We start from the raw sequence: 14,802 nt of genomic DNA, 5'->3' as shown, positions 1-14,802 counted from the left end.
TAGTAGAAGAGTCTTTATTAGTATCGTATAAATAACTGGCAACTTGTGAATTGCAGAATTCCGCTAATAACATTAGTTCAGTCGTGCAAGAGGACTTTGTAGATGGAATTTACTTCCGGACGAGGTATCACAGACACCGGTGTCTTCAAACCAGATAGATGGTGATGAATAGACGATGATCGCAGTGAATAATCGTCGAGCTGTCAGGGAGTAATAAAAATGTATTTTATACGTAGTATCGTATTTGCTTGTACATTCATACTTTATTTGTTTTGGTTTGCGTCTTCATTTTGTTCTATAAACTGTTTGCAAAGTGTTTGATATTCTACGGTCGTAAAATAAAACGCGTTCCCTTTAATTCGCCTGTTATTCAGAAAGTATTAACTTCGTTAGACACTCGATGAATTGGCAATGAATTATCGAGAATCATCCCGTATAATTTTGCGTAATCGCTCGAAATTTATGGTCGATTTATAGGGCAAATTTTTCAAACACGGTACTTTCGATTTCCCGATTTATTGTCTCGAGCTTAATCGAGCTTCCCGGATATTTGTCAAAGTTCGTAAAGGGCGATATCGACGTTCCAGTTTAACGGTCGAAGTCTTCATCAACTTGCGATCGAGAAACTGTGCGGTTAGATCGTGAAACTTGGAGGAAGCAGATATTGAAAGAAGCTATTAGAGCATTAGAGGAAAGTGGGTGAACATGTATAGCCGTGCCTCCATCTATCCAGTTAACAATGTCCTTGTGATACTAACACACTTCCCTCTTGTAAGTCTATTAATCCTGTCACGTTGATAACGGATTTCGCGTCGATAATTTTTGCCAGACAAATTCGTCAGAAAATAAAAATACAAGTACGAGGTATAGTAATTAATCGTGTAAAATTTTCAGTTTCTTCCGTAGCAATCGAGCTTCATTAGTTGCAGAGTGCACGTTAAATGATTCAAAGATTAAACAAGTGCAATTTACCGCTAGTTTCGTTTTTAATCTGCTTCTGTCTTTCAGAGAAGCAGCACTCTGTCCTCCTCTAATTATGCCGTTAGTATTTCCATGTTCGCTGCGATAAAAATATCCTTTAACTGACATATTATCAAACTGCATTACGGAAATTTCCGATATTCGAATACTCTTCTCTGGCATTTGGAATTTTTCAAATTTTTCCATAATTATGCTATTCCAATCTAGCAAATATAACATTTCGCTGCTTTTAACGGTTCTATTAATTGGTAATCTCGAAAATACATTCGCGTCTGGCTATATTAAAACGTCGTTACGCGCGATCGTTCTGGTTCACCGACGATTCGATCAAATACGAGAATCGCAGACTTTGTAGGGAAATTAACACGGCCGAAAAATTGGGCTGAACGACTGATTTCACAAAGGCACTAATTCGTGGCGTTAATTCGTACAAAAGAGGCAACGAAGCAAACGCAGTGAACACGGAAACAGTAACACGCGTTAAATATTTGTTTGGCGCCAGATGGCTCAAAATACACTGCCAGTCGTGTTTATTTAATCCAGACAAACATCCAGCACGTAACTCGTCCTAAAAAATATATCAAATATATAACACAGAGTATTTCCAAAATTGTACAAACGTCGTAACTGTAAGCTCTTGGACCAAGTGCCTGTATCGGTTCGCCGGGAAGTGGGAAAAAGGACACGCCTCGACGGAAATATTCGCCGCGTCCCAGTTTGACGACAGCGATAGTAATTTCGGTAAAATCGCGCCCGGGCTAAAGTGTAAAGTGTGAACTCCGTGGGAGAAGTAACTTTTTGGGCAAGTCGTTCCGCTCCACGTAACAAGTCGCTGGTCGAGGTCAGTTCGGGTAACTAACGGAAAACTATCCGGGTGTCCTGTTTTCTCTGGATACCGGCATTCTATCTGCCCTGTTCGTGCGAGAAGCGGACAGGGCAAGGAAAAGACGAAGGATAAAAGAGGATAAAAGATGCTGCCTGAGAGAGAGAGAGAGAGAGGATAGCCTTCTACCGCGCGAACTTACTCGAAAACTTGCCACCGCTTGAAGCAGCACTCGTTCGCTCGCCTAGGTCCTCTCTCACAGCCATTTCCTACGTTAGTACGTAGAAGAGACTCGCTACGAGCCGGTGAAAGACGGTAGCCCGCGTTAAAGTTTATCTCCGTGCGAGCGGGAGTCTTAAAGTTCACTTTATTAAAGACCCCCGTGACTACTTGAACGTTGGTTGGCTGGGCCGAGCTGGCTGGGTTGGTTGGCTGCGTGGAAGGAAGGAAGGAAGGAAGGAAGGAAGGAGGATCACTTTCCTGCGGTTCCGCCGCGTCTTTCCCTGACGTATACGTTTCGCGCGAAATTAAAAGCTTGTAGAGTTTCACCGCCCATCCGTCTCGGGCTTTATTAATGGGGTCGATGCTGCCCTGTAAACAGACAATAAGCGCGGCCCGACGAGGGAGCGCCGCTTTCGGCGGAGGGGGATCCTCCCTCGTCCGGAAATTTCTTCGAGAATCGAGAGTCGAGTTGCCTGAATCCTGTGCATCCGATGTTCTCTTCTTCTCCGAAGATCGTTGTTTCGCGAACCTGCAATTAGAAGATGAATCACAAAGAATGTTCGTCGAAGTAGAGAAATAGAGTAGAGGAGTGGGAAAATGTTTGTAATAAATGCTGTTTTAATTAGACTACATTAACGCAGTGGTTGCTAGATGGTACGCTCGTGGTACGCCGAACCGTTTTATCGTTCTAGTTTATCCACGCGTGAAACGGATATCCAGCGTTCGAATGGTTACAATGACAATGCACCGCGATATCGAGACTAATTGCAAATCGATACTATCGTTCTTGTCATTACGCGATGCTATCTACAATTAATCGAGTTATCTCTATCATACGATATCTAGACACGTTTTACTCCAGACAAAGTATGACGTATCGTAGATACGTTTTGTTTACACGTTACACGTGTAAACACGAATCGATCGCGATAAAAGACACCATCCATTAGAATACGTATTATCCACAAAATATCCAGAAAACCGACGTTCGCGCAATTCTCTCTCTTTTCGCCTGCGATTCTCTCAAAATCGAGCTAGGATCGGTTAGCGGTATCCCGAAGCAACGAAATTGAATTCCTCGCGGGGAAAGGTTCGCCGGCTCGAATTTCTCCTCGGGCGAAATAATTTCATTCGCGAGATCGTCGGATCGATTCGCGCGACTACCTTCACCGATGGAAAAACCGACACAGGGGTTACTGGCAGAAGGGAGGGGGTGGTTGAAAGGTGAATATCGTGAGCGGAGGGAGGACGCGGCAAAATTCGCCAAGAGTCGATAGGGAAAAATGCGGAGAGACAGAGAGAAAAAGATAGACATGGATAGATAGATAAAGCGAGAGAGAGAGAGAGAGAGAGAGAGAGAGGGAGAGCAGAGCGAGTAGCGGGAACAAATCGCGGAGGTGAGTGGCGGTTATCCATATTTCGAGTCGTTGGACCGTGCAGAGGGGTCGCTAGAGTTCATTACGGTAATCCGCCCTTCCTGAGTAACGCACCAATGAAAATGTATAATCGTATCTGGCGCTCCCGTGCACCGATCTCCAACGATATCCCAGGTATACGCACGCGGTCATCTATGTAAGGTGTACATAGGTAACCCCATCAACCGATCCGAGATAATTATCGTTCCCGAGAAGCCTGCTGATCGCGTCTCGGTTCGTGCGTTCCGATAATCCGGATGCGTGTTACGGGACGTTGAGGATCATTCCGTCGCGAGGACTTAACTGTCGTAATTTTTGCAGTTAGTTATTGGTCACTTTTTAACGTTGCTCGCCGTATTTCAAACTGAGAGAATTGAGAGACTTGTTCAGAGAGACTTGTACGCGTGTGTTACGGAATGTCTTCTTCGTCGATGATATCTTACGTAATTTTTGAAGTATAAGTATATATAAAATGTATATATATATATATATTTATTTATTTATATTTATGACGTATTACGATTAGAAATTTTGTTTAGAGGTTGGATCGTTTATGTGGGAGCGTAAAGAAAATCCAGGTGCTAATGCACTTGAGTGAAATATCGATGTGTAGTTATAAATGGAAGGAAGAACGCGACGAAAATAACTCGGTAGTTTCCACAGTGTTAGATACGTGCTATATTATGCCGTTTATACGTGGAATCTTATACGTGCTCGTAATGTTAGAGTGTGTCTAGAGCAAAAGAAATTACATTCGACGTAGGATAATTATGTCTGGCCTGTTATTATAAGGTAAACCGCCTGTATGTTGTATTTTAAGCAGCTTCTTCGTATAATAAGGCAGACAGTTCTGTATTATCCCAACAATCGAAGAAACCAGGCTAGTTTAAATCGTTCTATAAGATAATGTTAAAGGTCGTTGGTTTTACTTCAAAAGGAAAGAGCATTTTGCACAACTATATGAGCCATTTCAAGTTGAATCGATCCAAAAGAGTTCGACGTCGCGTAACGCGAAGCGATTGAAGAGGAAACGCAAGTTTTCACGGCAGTTTGGGAGCGCCTCTGGGAAAACACAGTGGCTGTGTAAACGTGCGTGTTTTCCAGCTGTTAGGAGCCCTTTTTATGTCGAACCAACGCAGACTTTAACATCTACAAACGGAATAAAACGGGGCAGCGATGTAACGCCGCTATTCGTGCCGCGTTCCACGCGTCTCGTTGTAAAATACAATCGGAGACGGATGAACGAACAAGATAAACGTCGTCAGACAAATCTACCGCAATAAGTTTGGCGAGAATGTTTACATTTGAAGTAAAACGCATAATAAAAGAATACAAACATAAGCTTTGACGTTTCATGACTGGATATATTAAATATTAAATATAAGGCGAAGTGGCGATTGAAGGTAAATGATAACTTTTTGAAACTTCTGATGTTACGATATCATTGATACAACGCTAATAATGACATGCGCTCGTTGAACAATATTTGCTTGTATATAACATGTTCTAACTCGCTCGTGAGCAGTAACGAACGTAGAAGAAACATTTTTATGTGGGGAAGAACGAAAGATAAAAGTAACAGCAATATTTGCAGCGATATCGCGCAATCGCGACAAATATAGCCTCGCAACGAGAAGAAAAAGAGCATTGACAACACATTATTCTAGCGTATTTCTATGTATCCTTTCTAGAAGAATCCCATGAGACATGCAATTTCTTCGGCGCGCTTCTCTGTAATTTGCATCGATCACGTGGATCTAAGCGTTAACGACACGTTGGAGAACACCGTGAGAGACGCACAAATGGTCACCATGCGCGTAATCCAAGAAAAATACTACGTGTACCGTGGCGTTCTCTCACAGAGAAATGTTTCTTTTCTAATAAAAGAAGAAAAAGGGAAAAGAAAAGAAACGGGAAAAGCGGAAAGAAAAACAGGCAGATAAGTTGGCTTTAACGCGAAACGTACGCGACCATCGGCGTTACTCGGTCGAACGCGCTCACCCGTTGCTGGTGTCATCGCGAAACTTAAATGGATATCCATAAAAGCGTGTACGCCTATGTGGAAGTCGCGGAAGTTGGTAGAAAAGGGTGGAAAACCGATGCTCGGCATTATATAGCGAAGGTGTAAAAATAGAGAGAGGGAAACGATATAAACCGGAAGCTCGTGGTCCCGACACGTCATGGCATGGTGAAGAATAATATGGCCGACGAGAGAAGAAATGAATTCCGCCCACAGACGGCTCGTACGCTTTCGAATGTCGCAACGTATAAACGTAAATGACGAAATTTACGCGGCGAGTTTTGGCTTTATACGAAGGTCGTGAGTTGCCGCGCGAGGCAGTATTCGCGAAATCTCGCTGCATAGGAGGGTTGTTAACGGTAAAAATGGCGGAGAAGAGGTACGGCGAGCTCGTTGGCAAACGGTGTCGTGTTCTAACCCCTCGTTACCGTATATAACGTTTGGCATTTAAGACAGAAAAATTCCATGCAATTTTCGCTAGACCGGCCGTGATCGTAATCCGGTCCGCTTCGGGCGAGATGTTCTCGCGAAATCGAAGATACAATGGGAATTAAAAAGAGATTCGAACAAACGGACGAGATGAAATCAACTATCCGTGAAATCCTGTCTCCGCGAAATGGAGCGGCAGAAATATGAAAAAATCTGCAGAGAAAAGAGCGAACCGCGAGGGTGGAACAGAGGATTCGTGTGTGGCCGTGGAGCATGTATGCGCGGGAGAGACGGGGACAGGAATCAAACGATGCAAAGAGAGCGAAAGAGGTTACAAAAAAAAAAAAAAAAAAAAAGAAAAGAGAGAGAGAGAGAGAGAGAGAGAGGAGCAAGTGTGGGGGGAAGTAGCGAGGGGAAACGATTGCGGTCGTTCGAACGATAACACACGATCACGCGGAACGATTGCTTCTCCCTTTTCCATCGGCTACTTCTGGCCGGACTGCTAAAATTGCCGAACGAATTATTTTCCCGTGTAAATCGGCCGGGTCCCGGCATTCACAGCGAGAGATGCCACGATTATTTCGGCGAGTGCCGCCACGGACGGTGTAACAATCGCTATTACCGCTTGCATATCGAGCAGCTGCCCATAAATATTTATCGGCGATTTTGCAACGGTCGGCTAATTATTTATACGCCGCTGCGGGATGATTAATTCATGGCGGAGGAAACGACGTCTGCCGGTTTCGCGCGACGTCCGAGGTCCTTTTCCCTCGGCGACTTACATAACTCAACGTAAGTGACAACGCCGTACGCTTGCTTGTAAACCTTTGCTTCCGGTCTACCGAGACAAAAACAAGGACCAAGATTTCGAGGGCGCACGAATCCGCTCCGGGCCATTCCGATCCGAAAGTTTCGCGTTCACGGGAGCAAAAAATACCTTCGACTCGCGCTTCAAATTTCTGTCTCATTATCGAAATTACCGGGGCCGATAATATCTTTCAATGATCGGACTGGAGTCAATCTAAATTTCGCGGAATTTATGTGCGCCCGTAAGATGAACCCTAATTACACGGTAATACTTCTCGGGAGAGTTTATATAGAGTACAATGTAAGGTAGGTAAGAGCACGTTGCCGGTTGGTTTATTTTTATGCGTGAAAATTGCTATATATTAAATGTATCGAAGAATATCATTAGGCGGGATTAAAGGGCCCTAGAAGTCGTATTCTTCAATATGTATAATTGTGGCCGATATTTAGGTAAATTCAGTGCCCATAATCACACGTTGGACGCCAACGTGAAACAGTCAACGATAATCACGTTCCTGTGACATACGAAACTATCGTTCGTTCGACGTCATAATCTCCATTCGACACTCCACTTAAGGGTGGTGGTAAACGAACCACTAAGAAACGTGTTTATCAATGTATACATCGATGCACTAACCAACAGTTAAGAAGGGTATAAATTCCAGGGTTAGGTAGTTATACTTTCGCGGCACGTTAGTCAACAACGCGTCGTCGATCGTGTAATCGCTCGGTGCGAAAGTTATCGTAAATAGACGGGGGGCTGTCTCCGTATTCCGTGATTTTCTAACCGAAGCGCCGTATTTTACTCGGAACGGTATAATCCGAATTTCCTTCCCCGGCTAGAACGCGTTTTAATTTATTCCGATGTCGTTCCCGGTACCGGATCACGAGTCAAAGAAATATCGGGACGGTTAATAGTTGGTGTACCAATCGGGACTCGAAGAAGGAAGAAGGACGACCCCTCCGCGAAAGTATGCTCGGTTTTAACGATCAAAGAGGACGTGGGTGTATATTAGCCGGCAGAAGAAACGACGAAAAAAAGAAGACAGAAGAAGAAAAAGAAAGAGAGAGAGAGAGAGAGAGAGAGAAAGGAGCGAGGAACAGAAAAGAGCGAGAGAAAGGCAGGCAAATAACGTCGGACGCAAAAAAGCGAGAAGAAGTTCGCGCAGAATGATCTCTCGAGCAAGAGGAGCCCTAAAGGGAGAGCTCGAACCACCCATGGTGTCCGTTATTGGAGGACATTAAGTCATTATTGATTACTTCTCCGTACAGGCATCTATTGCGGTCTACCCATAGACTGCTTAAGGAGAAACGAAAAGAAGAAGAAAGGACAATGAGAAAAGAGCGAGTATTCGAAGATACACGTGCTCGTGGCACTCGGACCACGTACGAGGACCACGTATCGACTTGCCGATGGATATTGCAATAATTTGTTATTTTTCAGGGCGAGCGTCATTCCCTTTCCATCATAAGTCACTCTCGAAATCGTGTCTCGCAATGTGTTGTCCATAAGAAAAAAAATTTCTTCGCTTTATTTCTAAAATCGTTTCTCGCTTTTTTTGGCCCGTGGTCTTTTGTATGTTCGTGTTCGCTTGCTCCTTTTTGTCGGTTTCGTTTGTTTCGCAACGATCAGAGGAAATATTCGGTGCGTGGGAATTCGAACGTTCGCGACCGCGGCTTTCGCGAAAATTGTTCTCGGTCGTTGGCGACCATGTGGCGTGTTCTCCATGGACGTCGGGCCATCGAGAAAACAATTTAGCCCCGGTCCGAAGGAAAGAGTCGACCTAACTAAATTTTTAACGAATCGACCAACTTTTCCTTCGAATCCAATTAAAAAGTGGCAACGGGAAAGCGAGAACGCGGGCGAACGAGAAAGATATGGCCTCGCAACTTTTTCGAATGTTCGTTCCGCTTCGTCGCGTGCTCGTCGCTGTTGGCTCGGCCTAACGTTTAAACATTCGTTATACGGGCCAAAGAACCGGCCCGGATAATTCGACGTTCTAATTAGTAATGGCGAGATGCGTATATCGTTTCCGCGCTGAAGTTAATTACCGAAAGGAAATTCGGGCAAGGGCCATTTAACGTGTTACACCGTGAACCTTGCGCTGGGCATTACGTTACACGACTGGCCGGCCACGCTCGCTAACCGACCGCGTTTAACGATACACACCGTACGAGATACAATTGCTCGCAAAGCTCGTCCGTATCCGCGCGAGAACGCGTACACAGGATGTTCGATAAATTCGAGAGGAGGCCAGCCGTGATAATTCCTGATCGCACCACCTCCATGGCTCTTGAGATTATCGATGGGAATTTCACCGACCAAGCTTTCGATCGCGTTATTTAGGAAATTGGCTTGCCAGGAAATCAAACAGAGTTTGAGAAAATATTCCAAAATTTACGGTATACCGTCCTACGATCGATTTGCTGCGCGTATTTATGTGTAGGCGTGGTTATACCCAAAGGTAATCAACGTAGACTGAGATTGGAAATTTGCAACGAATTAGAAACACGTAACGAGTATTTCGATATCATTTTTGAGGTTACGATGACTTGTATCGTACAAATTGATAGGTATTGTAAGGCACATATACATATATCGTAGGTTGATTAAAGTGTTTACATATGTAGGTCCTAGACAAACACGTCCTAGTTCTATGCATATTCATTGTATAGGAATTCACACGTACACGTACATATTTCATAGAGTTACCACCCGTATGGGCACACGTGTCTTTGTATTTATATACATTGCATATGCATATACGTGCATTACATGTTTATCGAGGATAACCGGAAAATATTCGTGGAAAGTAACCTGTTTAGTTAACCACAGAGAATAGGTTCGTTCTACTCTTCTCGAATTTAGAATAAAAATGAAATTAATTCCAATCCTGTTTCCACGAACCCGCATAATATTATTAAACGTGAAATTGTATACAATAATATATCACGTGAGCGAACCGAATTGTAGAGTTTAGACATAAACACAAACAATTTCATCCATTTATGATAACGCTATTATGTAGAAACAAACGAAATTAATTTAATCGCACGTTAATTTAGACAAGTTCTGCGTCGAAATATTAATTAATAATGGGCGAATGACATAAATTATGTGCTGATAATAATTGTTTATTACGATTATACGTTACAACAACAGCCTAGTACAAATATAGATTAGCACCCGTTAGCTGGATCTTTCGTCGCTTTGATAAAATTTATCTTTCGTTAATCCATGTCATCCTATCTTTATTACTTTATCCCAGTTAAAATCAGCTCCGTCTAATCACCATGTACCGCGACCGAGCTCGTATATACGTGGATATAAACGGTGCGTATCTATTGCGTGAACGCAGACTACGAGGATACGCGTGAACGAAGCTAGTTGTCCCATGGAAGTGACATGCTCCGGCTAAAATCCTCATAAACCCGGCATTATCGAGTCACTGTCATAGCAGACTGCAACCAGGCTGTATTAATTGAAGCCTATCAATTCGAAACGTATTGCCTCTATCCACGAGCGGAATATCGCTCAGTTTTATAGTTCGATACATCATGGTTTCACATTAGACAATTACAATCAGCATACGTACACGTATATACAATACGTACGTATATCTCTCTAAAAACATAGAATAGTATATCCATGTGTGTGTGTATTTGCGATTATATCGTACATATATTCACGTACTGTATATGCGCTATACATTCAGACGAATACATAATGGAGTTTCTATCTGGAATAAATGCGTAACGTTAATCCATACCGATCGATAGACCAATGACGTGCAGGGGCTACTGGTGTTGCAGCTCGAAAATATTTGATGGGTTTGATTGGGTTATACTGCGAACGGATCGGTTATTATTAGTTTACTACGGATCGTCGGATGGAAATGCAGTCTGAGAGAGAGTGTAATGTAATGTTGTAATTGAGGTCCAATCTGGAGCCATTGTTTGAGCTGATTAGCGGCGAACGTCCGCCACTATTTTCAGTGGAACCGCGAAATAGAATTTGCGCGGTGACAACCGTGATCATTTTCTTCACAACGTAAACTGACGTTTCGCAAAAATACGTATCGATAGAAGTTTCGATAAACAGACGATATTGGAAATAGTAGAGAGGTCGGTAACTTTTTTTATCGCGCTTGACAAATGACAATTTCTAAGCTTCAGTGGCGCGTTATTTCGATGTATTTCCTAGAAAAGATATCCAAATATAAAAACGCTTTCGTACCAAAGAATCGTTCATTTTTTTTTTTACCAACTGTCTGGAGCTTCGTTCGAGACAACGGTGTAGCTTTCGAGCAAACGCGAATAAGAGACCGTGTTAACATCGGATAAATTGGAACCACACTTGTTGCTGTTGGAAAGTCTTAGCTAGTTCCTTCCGTCATGCATCGACAGGATAAAAAAAGCTTTTAACCATTTAAGGAGAACATTCGTGATCGATTCGCGAAATTCGAAAGGTAGATCGTTTTAACAGGTGTAAATTCGTTAAATACGAGCGATCGATATTACATCCGTTTTGTATCATTCCGGTTATTCGAGCTCGTACAAAGTACTACTAGTCCATTGCAAGGAATTATTAAATTGTATAGCAGACGTTTGGGTCGTTGCTAAAATGGGTGCCGTCTATGTTCGCGTGGCCGACGCGGCAACAGCACGAAATCAGGACGAAAGGTTAAGGAGAGAAAACGACAATCAGAAATAATGGACAAATAACAAAGAATGTTTCTGCGATATTAAAAGTGACTTAAAATTTATCGAAATTTCAAATTTCTACATTTTATCCTCCGATTTCCACGCTATTTTCTACGTTATCCTTCTTTTATTATTATTAACTTTTGGCATTGTCAATACTTTTCGATATTGAAAAATTGAAGTCGAATATCGTCGAAAATTTAGATCGTAGCGATGCAAACATCGATATTGGTAGATAAACGACGGGAATATTGACAATGATTTCAACTAATATTCAATTTTTAAATTCGACGAGTAGTTCGATATTATTTGAAGTTTTTTTATTTACTTAAAATGTGCTCTTGCTATGTATCTGTCTCGAATATTTCCAACTATACTTATAGCTATTGCAATTACACAAAATAAAAACAAAAGGAAGGTTATTAATCCGAAAGCAGGATTTTTCGTTCTCCCACGTCGATTCTCACGTCAGTGCCCGGAGGATGCATTTTTCTCCGATGCTCTCGGTACTATTATTCCAGCTGTATAGGTGTATAGCTGGCGTGTATATCGGTCGGACGGCGGCGTTTGCCTGGATACGAGAGGCCAGGCCCGGTCCCTCCGGTTTCTCGAAGGGACCTGTAACCTCGAGGCTATTAGGGCGGTCCAAGTATTTGAACCTCACACCTCGATCTCGTGGCCGAGAGGCACCTGCTCTTTTGGGACTGGGCGGTCCGTAATTACCTACCCTATGTTTCGCCCACCGGTCCGTGCGTAGATGTAATCAAAACGAATGATTTGAAAACTCAATTACCCTCATTACGTCTATTAAAGTGTCTATCCTGTACGGTCCAGCATCGCCTCTCGATGCGGCATCGTCGTCATCGTCGTCGTCTGCGTTCCGTCCCTTTCACGCGTTCTCCTACCTCACCGACTATACCGCTACCCTCTCCGCGTTTTCTGTCTCGCGCTCGCATACTTTTTTTCTGACCGCCCCGTGGCTCTTGCGAGTCAGCCGGCCGCTGCTGGCCCCGCGGTTTCCATTTCGTTAATTGACATCGTCGGACTTTTCGTCCTTTCGTCTTCGCTTTGATGTTTTCACTCTGTTTCGAGGGAGAACGCTGCCTCCGTTCCGTGGCGAGATTTCATTACGAGCGTTACACGCGTGCGGCAACGCAATCACGATGGCGGACAGTGCTTTCGATCCGAAACTATTACAAAAATAGGTCTGCGAGTACTTTATAAAGTTACTTATTCTACTATTTTTATTCGTTTCATCGTGTCACTATAATATTACCCTGTTATCGAATTTATTTCACTTCGAATAAAGAGAATTCGCGGTGAAGCAAAAGCAGGTGACACCGAGTAGGTAGAAACTGGTAATTTACACGATTATATCGTGCGTAGTAAAGTAGCAAGGTTTCCCCGAGAACAGGTGCAAATTATAGGCAAAGGAAAGACCGAGAGGGACGAAAAGACAGGGACAGGAAGTTGGCTGGTTTTTAGGGGCTTGTTGGCAAGGAAAACAGAGGACGAAGCTTGGCCAAGTTCGTTGCTGCGGCTACGAATAAGCCATCTATATGTTAAAACGGCCGATATCGGCATCCCTCTATTATCAGCAATAAGAAAACCTCTTTCACGTTGTCGTATCACGTTGATTCGAGCGTGTGATACTCGCGCGTTTTCGTAAACGCGGGTTCGACCATGCGCTCGTGTCTTCATTGGAAATTAGCCTCGCCGAAACAAACTCGTTCGTATCTCTCTCTTTCTTATCCTCTCTCTGCTTCTCGCTGATCGTCCGCATTGGCCGTAGTTCTCGGTTTCTTCCTCCCTCGTGCCTTTCACCGTGTTCCCGCGTTTCTTTCGCCGACCGTGGCCTGTCTGTCGTGCAAAGCACCAGCGAGGTCCGTGTTACGCTCCTAAGGTCGGCGATATCTCTATTTGCGATTGCACGCGAGCCTCGTTCTCTCCTCGGGATCCTTCTCTCTGTTTCCCCTCCGCCACTTAGCCATCGCGTTTCCCCGTCTTCCTCCCGTGAAGTCTTGCAAGGTTTTACCTCGAGGGGGACACAAAAGCCATAGACCGTTCGGTTTGTTCGGCGAGTAAGAAACAGGAAATCGTAATTGCCAGTCGACCGGTTATTAGAGCAGGCGCGAACGCTAAAAGGTATTAAGATATCCCGAGCTCCGTACTGGTCATTAGCATAGTCGTTGTCTAGGTCGGGTCACGAGCCCGTTCAAACTCTCTGTTGCACTTTGCTACTCGGTAATTAAATCTACGAGGTGAAAGTCTTTGGAAACGGTTTCTTACGGCCGCTGCAGCCGCTCGTTAACGCGCCTTTAAATTTCCTCGCGAGTTTTGAGTTTTCGAGCCGGGACGTCTTGTTATCCGACGATTTCTCTTTCGTCGTGTTACGAAACGGTAATTAAACGATCGTGTCGAACCACCGCGACGTGGATAAATCTTTTGTCGCTAGATATCTGTTGCTCTCGCTTTGATTTTATTATCAGGTGATGGGAAAAGTGTCTGACTATCATGCACACGTAGACAGTCTGTATGGGGAGAAATATATCGGTCGTTTTTCATCCTACAACTGTGTAATCCGAACGAACGAAAAGAACACGCAGATCAAGACTCTGGAGATTCCTGGAAATCAGTTCGTCAAGGAATAATCCACCACAGGTTAGCATTATGCTGTTCCGTAATACGGTTAATGGTCGACTGCTCCGAAATTCGTGATGCTAGATGCTGTTCTATTTTTCCATCGATCGTGTGCAACACCTGCCGCTTAGACCGTTTCCAAATGATAGAGTACAGATTTCTAGCTGGAAGTAGCAACGCGATGCAAAATCGCTCGAGCGAGAAATAAAAACGATCGTCATGGAATTACCGTCTTCCTATCGTCAAAATCTCATCGATGACAGATGCCTTTCATCCGGGGCACGTCGATCGCCTATTATCGCGTGACAATTTTTGCTCCAACAGGATCAGCAATGTAGCCGGTCTTCGGATAAAAGGAAACCAACCTATGTGGCAGGTGTTCGACGTACTGATATAATTACCTGGATCGAACACGCGAGCCGACGAGCCGCTTCTCACGACGTCCAAGGTGATCCTAGTACCGAGAAGGAGACAAACGGCATCGTGACCGTGGCGTTCCAGGCGCAAGAAACAGGAAATGGTAATTGCTCGGTATACCTTATAATAGCTTGCGACGCTACGTATCTATAGTTTCGCGATTCGTTTTCTTATTCGGCGATTATCCGTAGAAAACGATGATCTTTGATTTCCGTTAATTAGTCTAATCGACTAGATTAAGAGTTTCCTTCGGCTCGATCCTTGGCGAAACTGTTGGTAATGATCGCCAGCGCAGAGGTTATGGATCGAGGAAGTTCGCGAAGCCTCGCTAAATATAACGCGAT

General features: G+C 43.8%; 1 long non-coding RNA gene across 1 annotated transcript in view; it reads right to left on the bottom strand.

Annotated features, from left to right (window-relative positions):
• Positions 1–243: 243 nt before the first annotated feature.
• Positions 244–14,802, bottom strand: part of LOC143302907 (uncharacterized) — a 55,066-nt gene continuing 40,507 nt past the window's right edge. The window contains exon 2 of the long non-coding RNA XR_013058771.1: positions 244–2,555. This is a non-coding gene — a long non-coding RNA (uncharacterized LOC143302907). The remainder of the gene's footprint in view (positions 2,556–14,802) is intronic.

This window comes from Bombus vancouverensis, chromosome 7 (assembly GCF_051014615.1).
Source record: "Bombus vancouverensis nearcticus chromosome 7, iyBomVanc1_principal, whole genome shotgun sequence".
In the NCBI taxonomy this organism is placed as follows: domain Eukaryota; kingdom Metazoa; phylum Arthropoda; class Insecta; order Hymenoptera; family Apidae; genus Bombus; species Bombus vancouverensis.
The sequence above is the reverse complement of the archived record's forward strand: the minus strand, read 5'-3'. Positions and strand labels throughout refer to the sequence as shown.